This window comes from Seriola lalandi, unplaced genomic scaffold, assembly GCF_002814215.2.
Source record: "Seriola lalandi dorsalis isolate HSWRI2012SDOR001 ecotype SW California unplaced genomic scaffold, Sedor1 jcf7180002054563, whole genome shotgun sequence".
Taxonomy (NCBI): domain Eukaryota; kingdom Metazoa; phylum Chordata; class Actinopteri; order Carangiformes; family Carangidae; genus Seriola; species Seriola lalandi.
The window spans coordinates 734,773-751,017 of NW_019525116.1; the positions used below are offsets into that span (position 1 = coordinate 734,773).

The window sequence follows — 16,245 nt, forward strand, 5'->3', positions numbered from 1 at the left end:
GATATGTCCCCTGCAGACATTAGTTATGGTTAAATAAACCTGTTACATGTGTGCGGCTGGTGGCAGACGTGTTGACGGACAGAGGCAGGAGCTTAGTGGGAACATCTGGTGGACGCGAGTGGAATGGCAGCTCTGACACGACACTGCAACATGAACAGAAGAAAGAGGAAACACACACACAGAGAACAGGATGTGACAGACGACAGGGACACACTGTACTTTTTACTCTGTTCTTCTGGGTTCTGAGTGAATGTTGCACTAAATGTTAAAAGTTCAAAACAAACAGTGACATATGAGACAAGCTGACAACAGAGCACAGAGACATGAAGGCAGCTGATGACTGTGGGTAATGTGATGACACACTGACAGAAACAGAAGGTAGAGGCTTCGAGCTGACAAGTGTGTGTTTATAGTATATATTTAAACGTTTTTCACCACTTTCAAAAGAAAAACATCTGTGTTTGCAGGGATACACAAATACACGAATGAGGATCTGTATTTACAACATATGTTTTGTACTTGCGAGATCCAGCTGTGTTAATACAGGAATATACAGATGTTGGATTTAGTCTGCTGAGACACAAATATTCAGACACAAGCGTCCAATTTTTTTCACTCTGTGAAACTTTATTGACATTTGTAAATGTTATAAAATCCTGTGTAAATTACAGATGAACTATTTCCATATATAGTAAGTCAACCAGCATCAGTTACACTCACTGGCCCCTTTATTAGATACACCTGAAATCTAATACAACGTCATAATGTTGAGTTTTTGGTGACACTGTTGGAAGATGTGTAAATTGAATCATATGTTTATTAAGAGCTAAATAGGTAAAGCTAAAGGTGGTGATGTATACTGAGTACAGCAGATCCAGCACAGCAACATATGATTAAATGAACAGCTCTGTGACAGTGTCAATAAAACCGAGCACTACGGGCTTCATGAAATAGACTTTAACAGTTGTATTGATTTACATTACACTTAAGAAAGTGGCAGCTATGTGAGCTTTCCTCTGAAGTCATAGTTTTCACAGTGTTCGACTGCGTCCTACAGCTGACAGACATTATGCCCCATTTCTTGTCTTTAAAATGCAGAAAAGTCATGACGCTGACAAAATACTATTAAGTTTCTTGTTTGAGTCTCAAACAGAATAATTAAGAGTTAAATTAATCATTTCTTTACCCATGAGAGGAAACGTCCTCTTTAAAGGACATTACACACACACTGTCTGCACATTCTCTCACTGTGGAAGAAGCTGTTGCAGCCATGTGTTCAACAGCCAAGAGGTCACCTGTGTACTCAACATTTCCCATGACACTTTGCTCTTAACACCCCTCCTATGGCAGGACCCCCACCTTCCCCCACCCAGTCTCCACACATGAAGCACTGAACATGTGCAAACATGAACTATGCATGTGCTGCAGGGTGACCTACAGACTGACTTTGACGGCTCCTCTGATTGTATCTCCTGGATGGTTCCTCCTCCAATAGTGGACATGCACACGCACACACACACACACACACACACACACACACACACACACACACACACACACACACACACACAGACATTTTTTAAAATCCCCAGTTGCTGTCCTTTTGTTGTCAGGAAAACAGGTTTCTGTTTCTGCCAAAGCCAAACTGAGGGTGTGTGCGTGTTTTGGGTGTTTTAACAAATATGGTGTTTGTTCTGCAGAGTCAGCGTGGAGCCTGAGGGTCTTAGCTGTTATATGCATATGAGTGAGGATTAGACAAGGAGATGAGGGCTGACATGAAGAAGAGACTGTGGGCAACATGATGACCAGAGGAGCCGCGTTTCACTGTCTCATGTTGACCTTGCCGCAGGACGCTGCAGCCAGGTGGACAAAGCTTCATACGTGCACCACCTTCCTTCTCTTTAGCTCCGTTTAACCCTCATACAAGGAGCCTGTTGCTCTTTTGCCTCTAGCTTCCTTCTCACTCTCTCTCCTCTTTTTTCTTTCTTCCCTCTCCCCTCCCCCTCTTCTGTCCGTCAGCCCCTGGCAGTGAATGTATACACTGATTGCACACACATGCACACACATGAACGCAGGGCCATAAACTGGAGCTACACACCCCTTTTTCAGTGAGATCACATTGCCCACCGCAGAGAAGTTGCAGCACACTCGAGCCCTGCTTGGCATTTTTCAGGTGGTTCCTGCGCACACTTAGGACACTTTTCCAGCCGCCTGACTCAGGACCGAAGACGTCCCATCTGCACATAGGTAGGAATTAACAGCACTGCTTGTTGAATTCACTCCTGTTTGCTGGGTTTCTGCACAGGAAGCCACTTATGTTGCCTGAAGTACATGGTGTTCCTTTTTGTCCCAGTGCACATGGGCTCACAGTGAGGTGTGGAATTGGCTTCACACTGAGGAATGTTTCTATATGTTGCACAAATAAACTTTTTTTTTTTTTTTACATTTAAAAACTTTTTTTTTTATAGAACCTGTTTGATTTGGACACCATGTACTTTGATGAACATCTCATTGCTTTATATCTTATTGCATATGTAGAGAGAGGGTTGTTTCTGCAGGAGCAGCTGAGCACAGGAGGTTTTTCCATGCAAAGAGGTAAATGATTGACATTTTATGCTGATGTAATTTAGGTTCAGCACACCTTTTTCTTAATGGGATATGAATGAGAAGCTCGCGCTATTTTAGGAAACACTAGAGGCCAGTTCATGTGAGTCATCTTGGTTTAAAATGAATAAAAAGAAAGAAAAAAGTTTGCAGCAATGTATCAGGGCTGGGGAGGGTTTTGAAGCTCCCGCAAAGCTTTTCCACGCAGCACTACATTTCCCATAATCCACAGTGTCGTCGATTTCTATTTAAAAAGATCTGAACAGGTGAGCAGCTGGCGCGAGCGTGACAAAGAGTTGTCGAAGCGAACTGATCAGGTGAGACACGCCAGGAAGGCTCATTGATGGTTTATTTTACAAATGATGTACGTGTTTTAGACTGGGGGGGGGGGATCACAAAAAACATACTCTCACACTTGTTACTAGAAGTGGGTCCGTTTTTAATCGCTTTTTAATTCCTTTTGTGCTTCAAGCATTCCAAAAAAATGTTAATTTAATTAAATATTCTTTAAAACCAATGGGTTTTGTGGATGATGGCTCACAAAGAACATTCTTGTCCAGACTAGAACTGAAGTTTATCAGAGGGACTGAAAAATAGATATTTTGAACTCATGGGAAAAACAGTCATTTGCATAAAGAAAATCTGACTGATAGTGAAAATCATCACTGTTGCAGCTGTAGTGGAAACTTCCCTGTCAGATGTTTTGAATTTCTATCAAGTTTTGAATGTGACCTTGGAAAAGTTTGTTCCCACAAGGACACATGGCTCAATGTTGTCCTCCTTGGTGTTTGCATTTATTTTTTTGTACATTGTTTACTGTTTGTGAAAGACACTCATATATGGAAAAAGTCCCTTTACTGTGTTTAGCCCCAAACATTTAGCTGCTGCCGACATTTAGTTGCATCACAGTCTCTGACCTTTGAGGAATGGCTGCCATGTGCTGTGATGAAGATGCTGTGCTCCTGCACAGAGCTGCCACTAGGTGGCAGAAGGCAATGGCCAGATGATGATGATTTAGGACTGGCTGTCATTATTACTACACAGAGACACACACACTCTCACACACACACACACACACTACTTCATTCATTCATCCTCCATCACACTGTACGTGGGTTGAGAAACTACTTCTGGCCATGTGGTGTTTGAACAGAAATTCAGGCTGGCATTAGTCACATGTCCCAGTGACTTCAGTTTATCATGGAGTTGTGATCTGTTGTCTGTCTTGATGCCTGAGCTGTACAGTTGGGTAGGTAGAAGTATCAAACCCCATGATGGACCTGACATCAGCAAGGAACCTCCAAGCCCCCCACTTCCCCTCTTCTGTCCCCCTCACCCCCCTGGACTTCAGTCTGGGTCACTGCCCCTTCACCCTTGTACCCACCCTCCTCCCACCCCTGCCTGATTTGTACACACGTGTGCCGCCCTCTCACATGTTTATCTCCTCCCACCTCCTCCTCTGCTCCCTCCCCTTCCACCAACTCACTCTCATCTCCACTGTCTCTCTGTCTCTCTGTCTCTGTTGGTGGCGCTGGGATCCATAGGCGTTTGGAGGACAGGAACAGGACAGGACTCTCACCCTCAACACGCACAGCAGCACCACCACAGACATGTCGGACTCCGAGACCGCCGCTGCCCCCGCCGAGGCCCCCGTCCCTGCTGCCTGTGCCGCCATCAAGGCTGACCTGGACAAATGGTAAGTGATGATGTGCATGGTGCAAAGACGTGCACCTTTTTGTGCAACCTTGAAGTGAAGAACAGTTCTCCATGGTGACGCCAAACTCGACGAGCATCAGTAGACGCTTTTGAAGATCCTCGGTCCATCTTTGAATGTTTCAAAAGTTCTCCTCAAGAGTTGCCTTCAAATTTTTTACGCTTAGTGAGATGTTGAGCAGCTGAAGGCAAAAAAGCGAAAGCCTAATTAATTGAATCGTTTGCGACGTGGTTGACCGCTACCTAACGAGTCCCAAAGAAGGAGGGCATCGCGTCCAACCATAGAACAAAAAATTTTGCTAAAATTTCTTAGCTGATTTTGCTTTGCACGGGTCTGCCAGGGAACTGTTGGCGATTTAGATGACAGCAGCATCCTAAAATGCGCCATTGCTAAAATGGAGTCTCTTCGGTGGATGCTGTGGGGAAGCGCAGAAAATCACCAAGAGCGTATTCAAGTCTCGCATGTTGAAATGTCCTAGCTGGGTGCGGGGGGAGTGGAGGGCGAGGTTATGAAAACTCGGGGTACGCTATGTAGGGAAGAGTGATTTGGGGGTTAATGATGTGTGGCAGGAGGGTGATGTTTCATTCTCATCCATACGCATGGATGAAGGCTGGGAATCTGCTTGCGTCACTAGCCTCGCTTTCCCCCAGAATACCTTGCGTTAGCTCGTCCCGTTTGTCCCCCCGCCATCTCCTTTTTGCCTCTTGCTGTGTCAACGGTCAGGGACACCAGCTCAGGGATATTTTTGGGAGGGTTTCACTGCATGTATTCGCAGCAGGGCACAGAACAACTTGGATGACTGTTCTGTGTTTGTGTGCAGTTCCGTGGGAAGTGCAGTGACATAACACTTTGGTGCACGTCTACTACAGGCTGTCGGGCCTTGATAAGGTGTTGGTGGGTGGTTGTGTGTGAGACCTTGAGATAAGACGGCAGGTTGAGGTGGAGGAAGGAGGGAGGGCTGGGGCAAGGCGTGGATACTTGGTTTATCATGTGTAAAAGTTTGACAAGTGTTCCCCCTTTTTCCTTTTTTTTTTTTTTTTTTTTTTTTTTTTTTTTTTAACTCAGTATCTGGGGGCTCTTTAAGATGATTTTAAATTCACATGCTGGACAGTTAGTTTGACAAATTAAAATCATTCCAACACTGATGAATAACCTGAGCTGCTCTTGTGTTCAGTCTCTGGAGTCTGTGCTATTTTTTTTACTACTTGTTTAAGTGCAAGTAGACCTATACTGGGAACTCTGGCCAAGGTCGGCACTCTGTAGGTTGTTGTAAAAGCCCACTACAATATATTTATGGTGATAAGGTGTTCTGTCACTCATGTAACATATGATGGTTTCAGGTGGTTACTCTGCCAAACAGCACATGTATGGCAGCTGTTAATCTGAGGGCCACAGTGGCCCCTCACAGTGCACAAAACACTTAACCTTGATTTGCTCTGGATCTTTCTCCTTAAACCTTTTTAATTCTTCGCTACGTCAAATTTTCTTACTGGAAAAAACATTTTGGAGAAACAAATGTACTCTTTTGTTAATCAAGCTTTACTGAGGTTACCTCAAGTTAAAGCGTCTATAATCGATATTCTTTTAATGACGATGTAAAAACATTGACAGTTTGAAATTTAGTTGCTCGTAATGATGAGCTTTGTTTATCGGTCTGTTCTCTCTGTTTTCTCATAGCTCTAAAAACTCACTGTCCACTACCTTCTCGGCACGAAACAGCAGATGGACACAATTACAGACAAGCTAGTGAACACAGTGGAGCATTTAGCAGCTAAAGAGCCAGATATTTACCGCAGGAGTTGGTAGAGACTAAAAGTGGAGGTAAAAGAGAGTCCTTGGTTTACACTCTTCAGGTGGCCAGTCTTCAAATGAATGATGGTGTTGCTCTGTAATTGCTTGATGTAACAACTTTGCTAAATCAGTTGAAAAGGCGATGATATGTTGATGATCAAAACTTTTTTTTAAAACTTTCAAAACAATTATTGCAGGTTTTAAAGAGCCACTTTGACAGCTAAAAGACCAAGTGACCAACTTGACCATTGACCGTTCAGTTGGAGATTCAGGTGCGTTATGCTAGTCACAGCAGCTTTCTTCTCTTGTCGGTCTTTAGCCCCAATAGACCCTGATTTCCGAGTGACATTCTTGAAGCCATGCACAAGATTTCGCACAGCTCCCACTGGAGCCTTAAAAGGAAGTAGAACTCTCCAACACCTGGAAACAGATGCTGATGTGTCAAATGGCTGGTTCCCATTTAAAGGTTTTCAGCAGGTTTTTGGATCTGTGAGCTAGAAATACCTTGGGGGGGGGGGGGGGGGGGTGTGTGTCTATGCTATGCAAGTGAACCATGTGACCTCTGCTCCGTGTAACCCTTCCTTCCATTTTAAGTACCATTCGAATGAAGGTCTGTCATCAGCTGTCAATGGGTCAAGGCAATGATTTGGTATCCTTAAAGACTGAAAGTGGATGTCGGTATGAAAGTAACCTGTAATGAAGGTTTTGTAATCATTCTGTTCTATTATTAGGATTTAATCAAGAGAAAGTGTTCACATTTCAAATACTGAGCCCCCCCCCCGGGACTCCAGCCCCCCGCTCTGCATGTGGCCACTTATGTGAGGAATACTCATGTGTTACCAGGCTATCAGGACTCTCTGTTGGCCTGTCTGGACCTTCCAATTCATTCCAACTTGGCCACACCTAAACGGTAGATTCAACATGGCTGACTCTGTGTAATGAATACCACAGTCCCCGTGTATTTATAGACAGCTTTTAAAAGTCATGGATAGAAACTGTATGTGCAGGATACCATGACATGTTCCCTGCCATGATCACGTTACTGCTTCACCTGACACCTGCTTCTTAAAACCCAGCCGAGCCAAAAAAGCAGCAGCCTCACATTCAGCAGCAGATGTATGTCGGCGGCCATTTTGGCTGTAGGCCTTCATGTTGTGGTGATAAACGTCTCTGTACACCTGCTCTAAGTCAGATTTGATCGTTTTTCTACAGTTCCAGGGCAGGATTGTTATGATTTTATAGAAGAAATCATTTTTATCAGTTTTCTTGTAAAGAGTAGCAGTAGTTATGACCTTGTCAAGGTCACACCAGCAAAGTCACAGAGGTGAAGTGCAACAGGCGTTTTTAGATTTCTTTACACAAGAATGTAGTGCAGCGATAATATTTCAACTTTTTCGAGTATTTTTTCTGGACTCTAATGCAACGACCTGCCTTGTTCTTCAAGATGCAGACACCTTATCTTGAAACCTGTCAATGAACATACCATACATATAGAACAGATCCATAGTGCCCATGTGCACATACATTGAGGTGTTAGTTGAAAGCTAATAATTACCATGTGAAGTATGTTGCAAACTCCTATAGCTAACATGTTTTGTTAGGGGTAAGCCGGTGTACTTTGAAACTTCAGGCTCTTTATGAACACAAGCACACATCCCCATCCCCCTTCATTTGCCACACACACACGCACACACACACACACACACACATACACACTCTGTCTCTGTCTCTCTCTCTCTCTGTGTCTCTTACTGATTGCCTGCAGTTGTATGGCAGACATGCCTGTACGTTCTTGCCAGTGGAAACTCTGCTGGTTTTCATTATGGAATTCGGTGACTCTGCAGAAGTCAGTAATGTGAGTGCTCTACTGTTGAGTCAGACTGGGACCAGTGCCTTCCCCCATAACACCCCCCCATTCTGCACCATTAGTCAGGAAATCTTGTCAATGCGTGTCACATCTTCTGTACTTCAACAGATCCTTTTGTAGGGGATAAATCTGCGTTGCTTTAAGGGGTCACAAACTTAAAAGGTTTGAGAACACTAACTCAAGGCACCCTGGGATATTTGACTGATCCTTGTGCACCAAGGAAATATGGCAGACTCAGCATTAATCACATGATCGTTTGATGTTTGGCCTCTACATCATCTGTTCCTGCTGCGATCTATTGTGCGTGTACGTCCCAGAGGACTGACCACAGCTAGCTCAAGCTAAATAATTCATCCTTCATTTCCTGATTGTGTCTGAGACGGGAGGACGACGTCACTCTTCAACCCAACCTGAGCGGCGAGTAGTCAGACCTCCACATGCTGACATCACTGCATCAGGATGCAACTAGAACTTGGCAGCCTGAAGATGGTTCAGATTACAGATTGAATATTAGAGTATAATGAATCTGAATTGGCCCAAATGTTCAGGCCTGAGTTGGGACCTTCCAGTGGTTGCTATGGCAACCCAGCTTTGCCCCATGACCCTGTAATATGACCGGGCTCAGAGTCGTGCTTTCTCTCAGGACAGTGTGTGATGGCTGCAGCGGTGGTGATGTCATTGGTCCTCTCCCTTCTCTGCCTGGTCATGTGACTGCCCTTCTCTGATGCTCCCTGTAATCACCGTGTTTCCATGTGATGCATGCAGAAATATCAGGACTGAGCAGAATTAAAAAATGTTGAAGCAGAGAGAATCAGTAGTAAGGTCTGTTAATGAAGGTTAATGATAATGCATTTGAAATGAAGGGCGTATTTTAACAGAGGATGAAACAGCTGTGCTTTTTATTTTGATAAAGCCCAATAAGGTCAATACACTCCCTCCAGCCACCTCAGTTCAGACAGTTTCTCTCGGGACTGAGATTGGAAAGCACATGCATATGTGTGCATGTTGTAGTGGTGCTGTAGCAGCACCAGTCTGACAACACACCCTCAGGGGTTTCTCACTCTGCTGTACTGATGTTGGGCCATCAGTGCACAAGAACTCATTGACTCTGTCCAAGCTCATACACACTCCAACACACCACTGGAAATGCATGCATGGTAATGACAACACACTCAGTGGCTCCCATTTCATCTCTCTCACACACACACACACCCTCACAAAGCAACAACACACGCTCCTCTCCATCCTTGCTGGCGAAATAAAGCGCTGAGTGATAATCTGCAGCAGCCAGCTGTGTGTTACATCACTAACAGGCACCCGGCCACAGGACAAAGAGATAAAGCAGCAGAGATGCCCCGTGTAGCTCAACTCAAATATTAAAATGGTTTTGACACTGTAACGTGATGGTGTTGGTTTCCATGCTTTTCGATTTGCAGAATAGCGTGATCACACGGGGCTGGAAATGAATCTGACTGTTGTTTATGTTGGTGAACATTTGCCTTTTTTAATATGGGCTCCACACTTCAACCAGCTGCTCATTCATCATTACATTACTTCAGTATTCCTGGAGTCGTGTCCTCTCTGAGGCGACCATCGGCGACTTCAGGGAGTCACTGCTCCCTTATGGTAAATGTGAAGCTGCAGCCAGTTCGCTTAGCTTAACATAAAGACAGTGTGTGTGTATACATACACACACACACACACACACACACACACACACACACACACACACACACACACACACACACATATATATACATACACCCAGACAACAGCTGCTGGTGGGTAGGTTTCATGCCTTTGGACAGTCACGCTAACTTTTTCCCTTGTTTCCTGTCTTAATGCTAAGGGGAATGTCCCCAGGCGCCAGCTTCCTCTATAGATCAGACAGTTTCATTTCAGTTTGGCCTCACGGTATATTGCCCACAGATTTCGGAGGCCCTGCCCTCATATTTTCGTAGACCGTTTCCTCCAAAGGATCCGGCCCCTGGATTCTGTGGTTCTGCTGTATCAGGCTTGCTCATGAGTTTTGTTTTTTTTAAACTGTACATCGTGAGTCTGACAGAGTTGCAGAAGTACAATGCTGAATCGATGGAGTACTCTTAAAAGATTTTTGGCATTTTTGACATTATTTTGAATGAATGATCACGGTCAGTCTGTTTCACAACAAAACGTCACTTTGTTTTGTCGGTTCATCTTTTCACTGAAGCAGCAGCAGCAGTAGGAAACGTTCTGCTTGTATTAACTGCACCGTCATGCAGCTTCTGATGCAGCTTTAGGGGAGTGAACAGTAAAAACTTAAGCTGATATGAGATGAAATTACAAGTAGGTAACACTGGATTACATTCATAGATTTTCTTTGACCTCTGCATTGGTATGCAAGGTGAATCCCACACAGGAATGACGGTTTATAAATTGAACAGTGTTGTTGCCCTGTCCTCTTTTTTTTAATTTTTAAATTAATATTTCTAAATATTGGTTAAATAGCAAAGCTGTTTGATGGATGATGTGTAGGAGACGAGGACTGCTGTCCTGCTCTATGATGGTGTGAGAGGGATGTTCCGACGTTGTGAAGGAGGAGCCAGGAGAGAAGCCCCTCCTCCTGCGGGTTCAGCCTCCTACCTCCCTGTCTTGTCATCTCCGCATTATCACGCAACCACCCTCCCTCTCTAGTGTCCTATCAAACAGATGGGTTCATCCACATGGCTTTGTGTATCCCTGGCTCCTCCCTTTGCCCCCTCGTTTCCCTCCCTTTCCTTTCGCTCCATCACCCTAATGCGCTGTGGCGGTATCGGCTGCTACGCTCGGTCCGGCATGGGAGCCTGAAATAATCTGTCATCCTGAATTCTCTCCTCTCTTTCACTTTCATCCCCTTTTGTCTCATCCTTCATTCTCTCCTTCTTGTTTTTTCTGTCTTTGCGTTGATGTTACTGACATTACTCGCATTTTCTTTTCATTTGTCAACGGAATTAGTTGGACTGGGACTTTGTCGGGTCCACTGCTGCTGACAAAAGCCACCCTAAACCCCTCAGCCCACCCCACACACACACACACACACACTCCTTTTTTATAAATTTCTATTCCACATGTCATCTGGGGGAGAAGGTGATATTAAATTGCAATAAAACTGGATCATCTCAACTGCAATCTGTCTAATTGAGGTTCATTTTTCTTGCAGTGTGGCAGAGAAAGGAGCCGAGGGCTGCAAAGATCTGATGGAGGCCTTTGCTGCTTGTGTGAAGAGTGCAGCTGAGGGGACGTCATGAGGAGTCGCCCTCCAACCTCAAATGTAAGGATGTTGTATAATTAGGTGATGCACTCCTGGTCAATCAATTATTTCTGCAAACTTTCCTTCAAAAAAAACAAATTTGCAGCAGAAAATTGTCAAATCTTGACATCGCAATAGGCATTTTTCACAGAAGACATCTTGACGTGTCGGAGCAGGAAAAGGTGTAAATGATAAAATAAATGATGGCTGAATTCTGTTTAGCTACTTCAGTTTCACGGTTCTGTCCCACTGTCATGTCTGACCGAGACACTGGAATAGGACAGAGCCACTGTTAGTGTTACTGAGTCTGAGTGTCCACAGCTTCTTCCTAAAGCTCCCGTACTTTACACCTTTCCTGTTTTTATTTGAAGTGATGATCCATAAGAAGATATATTTGAGATTTTTAAGAACCAAAAACCATCTTGATGTATCAGTGTGGTTTTACATCTCCTCTCAGGTAACAACGGGTCGGTGAGCCAATCAGAAGAGAGGCTCTCAGCCTCATGGCGAAATGTAACGTAATTAGAAAGTAGCGAGTAGAGGAATTGCAAAAGGATTAGCGCTCCTGTCGGGTGTATGTAGCCAAAATCAACAGTCCATTTTTCAAATGTGACTTAAAGTAGTTTCTGGAACATTTTCACATAGTGTCACCATTTGCATGTTGAAATGAATTGGTTCTTTTTGCATCTCTGCCTCTTCTAATTTCTCTGTGCATTTTTGTGTTGTTATCGCAGGAGTCACCAGGACACTGTTTCTGTTGGTTGGTTGTGGTTTATTTTCCAAATGCTTAAAGCTCCTCAACTGAAAATCTAATCATCTCAATTATATTAGGGTGGAAGTAAAACTAGAACTGTGTGCATGGCCTTACAACAGCTGTTAAGATTTAATTTCTTTTTAAATTCTCTCAAATGTGTATTCACTGGATGAACTAGACTAGGTGTCTACAGCCAAGCTAAAACCTCTGAGCCCTAATTAACACTAGGAATTAACATGCAATCCCTGAATGGGGCCTTACAGTACATTTTCCCTGCCTGCCACCTCACCTCTCTTTCCTCTCTTCCAGGTCCACTGCACTGAGTCCTCCAAGTTCCCAGCATTCCCTTCTGCGCACCAGCACTGGACTGAATGATGACAACAATGACGACAACGATGATGATGCTGATGATGATCATGGTGTGACGAACACTGTGTTGATTCGGGCTGAGTTAGGGATCTGGCAGCAGTAAACCACAGTTTCCTCCCCCTGTCCTTCCCCCTGTTATAGGCTTATCTGGTGTCCCTCAGTCTTACCGCCATTCCCCCTCTCCCTCTATGACTGACATAAAGTACATCGACTTGTAGACAACTCCAGAGGGCCGATGGGCTGTGATGTAAATTGTCAACTTGAAATGAATACTTATAAATGGAAATAAAAGTATCAAATAATTGGTTTAAAAACAGATTGTGATTTTTCTTTTTTCTTTTTTTTTTGGCCTCCTTTTGTTTCACTGTTTGGTGTCTTGACGTCTGCTTATATCGAACAGTCATAGTGTCACCTTTCATGTCTGAACCATTTCAGTGTTTGGAGTGTGGATGTATTTTAACCAGCTAGCCCCGGCCCGTCTTGTCATTTTCCGATAGCAACTCACTGTAGCCTCCAGTCTGCCCTGAAGCCTCAGAGGGAGCATTATAACCTTTTGTTTTGTATCGGAACAACGGCCGAAGCTCTTGTCAAGCGACAATCACCACTACCTCCCTGGAAGAAACCACATTCCACCGCAGAGAAAAAATACAAATAACCACTTAAAGAACTGTGAATATATGTCAAAGTAAAATATGCTTTGGAAATTATTAGTATAGACACTGGATAACTCGTCTAGACACTTTTAAATGTAAATGTTAGTTTTGTATATTTAGTAGGCATACAGTAATATTCAATATAAATTACCGTCACATGCTGACATATCTCCCTAACCTTTATCACATGCAAACAGATTAATACACATTGAAAATCGGTCACTTGTGAATTGGGGAATAAATGGAAATCCCAGATGTGCTGTGACAGAAACACTGCTGGAAGTTGTTCCACTAAACCAAGTAAGAGGCAGTGGACTCTGCACTGAGTGATGAAGAGGGAAGCCGATCTGGCCACACACTCTCAAACGGACATCAGTGCTGTCAGCTGTCTGTTTGGCTGCCCTAATCCAGCCCCAGGGGGTAAATACGGACTCTTTTTGGCATCACACCCACACATACCCAGATTAGTCTGCCCCCTGCTCTCGCTCAGAGCCTCGCTGTCGGAGGTGTGGATTTAAAACCAGTATGTGTGTGCTTGTAAAAAAAAAACATTCTTAGTAGTCTCTGAGTATCTGAGCATTGAGTGTTTACTATATGAATAGATGATAAAACAATTTATACCAACCACAAACTGACATATTTCACCTCAGTACATTTAGGATTTTTTTTCCCAGTTTGCATCAAATCCCAAAACTTAATGAGTGAAATATTAAAATATATAATACACAACTCCATGTAAAAAAACAGTTTTACAATAGTTTTACTAAGAAATCATCACTTTTTAAAAATACCAATAGTGAACACAAGAGGGAGCCCCACCTCCACCACTCGCTGTGTATTCTGTCTTTTTAAATGTCGAATTATACAGCTGTAATGACCTTCACTGGAAATAATATCACCAGTGTGACATCCCAGTCGACAGTCCAGGTGTACACGTGTGTGAGGTAACTCTGTGTATGTGTGTACACAGCATGTATGACCTGTGTAAACATGTGGGCTATGGTTCCAGGAAAGTTCCCCTGTTATCAACATGTGAAAGAACAAACCATGTCCAACACACACATTTATATATATCATATTATATTATATTTATACCTTAATCTACAGCCTTATCTTTACAAGGACTTCTGTTCAACACAGGAAATGGTAGCAATCAATTTTTACTTTGCTTTTTACAATGCTGAACATGGCAACACATGTTGCAGTTACATGAACAGGAACTTCACCGCTCTTCATTCAGCATCAGATATACCATGTCCAACAACTGCACAGGGGCGTCGAACTAAATGCCTGAGGGAGTTTCCACTGAGGGGAGGAGATACAGTATTTCTGCCTGACTCTGCAGAGAGGAGCCTAAAGGGCAAAGGGTGAGGGACACACAGCACTGTGTGTGTTTGTGTGTGTTTGTGTGTGTTTGTGTGTGTTTGTGTATGTTTGTGTGTGTTTGTGTGTGTTTGTGTGTAAGAGGCAGAAGTTGGGTGAGAGTTGTTAAATAAAATCTGTAATTAAAGCCACAGTTCATGGGTCATTAATTACTGCCCACCAATTCTGATTCCTAAACAAGTACAATATTCATGAAGCAGTAATTACCATAATAAAAATAAAGGTATTATTTCAGAGTTTTTTTCACAACAATGCAGCTACCAGTTGTTGATGACAACATACAATGTAGATGACAAACACATTTAAATTAGAATTAATAATAAACTTTTATGTATTTGTTCTTTCAGTCCTTGTTTAGGTGGGGTCAGGGGTCAGGGGTCAGGGGTCAGTTTTATGGATGTCAGAGGTCTAGTGCTGCATTCACGTGCTCCTCAGATGTTCCCGTATCCCGAGTTGTGATGTTGTTTATCCAAATTTAGTGTGTTCATCCATTTAAGTTGGAATGTGGAAACAACATGTTGTGTTTTGTTGCTCAGAACATTTAAAACATGTTGACAGCTGTTTCCAGTGTTCACATGACAACAGATAGCAAAGAAAACAGACCAGGGGAGACGAGACATAGTTTATTTCAATCATATGCACTTTAGTATTAAAAATGTCTGTGTGTTGTATGAAAAGGGAAATCAATGCTGATATTGTGGGGCTGTGTTTTCAAGACAAAGAGGTTGTCGGGGTTTCAACTGATTGTACATCTCCAATATTCGGTGTCAATATGTCACTATTCAGGCGGCAGTGGTGGTGGACGAGGTGGAGGAAGAAGAGCTGTCATCATCCGTGGCATCAGTACTCTACCGTGGACTGTCCTTCAGCAGTTCATGATGCCCTCCCGACTCTGATCTGTCTCAGTGTGACTTCTTAGACTTTATTATTTATTTATTTTTTTTTTTGAAAACACTTTGTTGCGTCTGCTGTTTTGTCACTTCCTGCCCCTGTGTGTTTCCCACCTGTGTGACTACCTGCTCCACCCTAATGTGTTACATCTGTGTCTTGTTTCCTGCTCCCCTTGTGTATTTAGTCTCTGTGTTTCCCTTCACACACTGGTTTTGTTTCTTTTCTGTTCCCTGATGTTTCCTCACACTTCTGTTTTGTTACTTGCTCATTCTCCAGTGTTTTTTTTCCTGAGGATTGTCAGAGTTTGGATTGCCTGCCTGAACTTCAGTTTTTCACTACCCATCTGCATGTAAGCCTGTTTTTGGTATTAAAGCTCCTTCATTGCACCGATCTGCCTTCTCTGCAGGCAACCCAAAGAGGCGAACATGAAAATCCCTGCAAGGTGGTTGGTGCTATCTTTGACTGCTGGACCTGCTGCGTCACTTACAGCCATCTACACTGTGCCGAGTTGTCCTTTAAGTCACCACTGATCATTGTGGTGTGTAGAGCAGAGACAAAAAACTGTGCAGTGGACTTGTTGAGTTGTCAGCAGAGTTGTGGATGAAAAATGGCAGCCTATACAGCAGCATAACAGCACCATCATGTGGCGTTATATCAGCAGCAATTTACTGATTCATCTGAGGAAAATTGAGATTTTAGCATGTCGTGGTAAACAGCATGTTTCTGAGTTCATTCTGTAAGAATGTAAAGACATATTTTATTAATACACAATACTTCAGGAAGTTAAGTAAGTTGATAGTAGGGCTTGTGTGGATGGAGTTTTGAATGTGCGTCATACTAGACAACAGGAAAAACTTTCTGTGAGACAAAACTTTGTTTAACTCTCACGACTTTTCTCTCATTTTAGCTTTGTTCCTGTTGAACGACATCCATCACACAAAGATAGACTCG

The 16,245-nt window shown here is 43.3% G+C and overlaps 1 long non-coding RNA gene across 3 annotated transcripts; it reads left to right on the forward strand.

Moving 5' to 3' along the window:
• Positions 1 to 2,131: 2,131 nt before the first annotated feature.
• Positions 2,132 to 12,683, forward strand: LOC111662514 (uncharacterized). 3 transcript variants are annotated; one of them, XR_002761328.2, is made up of 4 exons: positions 2,132 to 2,247; positions 4,149 to 4,300; positions 11,155 to 11,265; positions 12,308 to 12,683. It is a non-coding gene; the product is annotated as an uncharacterized LOC111662514 (long non-coding RNA). The 3 variants fall into 3 exon arrangements; XR_002761329.2 differs by lacking the exon at positions 2,132 to 2,247 and adding an exon at positions 2,907 to 2,921; XR_002761327.2 differs by lacking the exon at positions 2,132 to 2,247 and having other exon boundaries at positions 4,106 to 4,300.
• Positions 12,684 to 16,245: the final 3,562 nt, after the last annotated feature.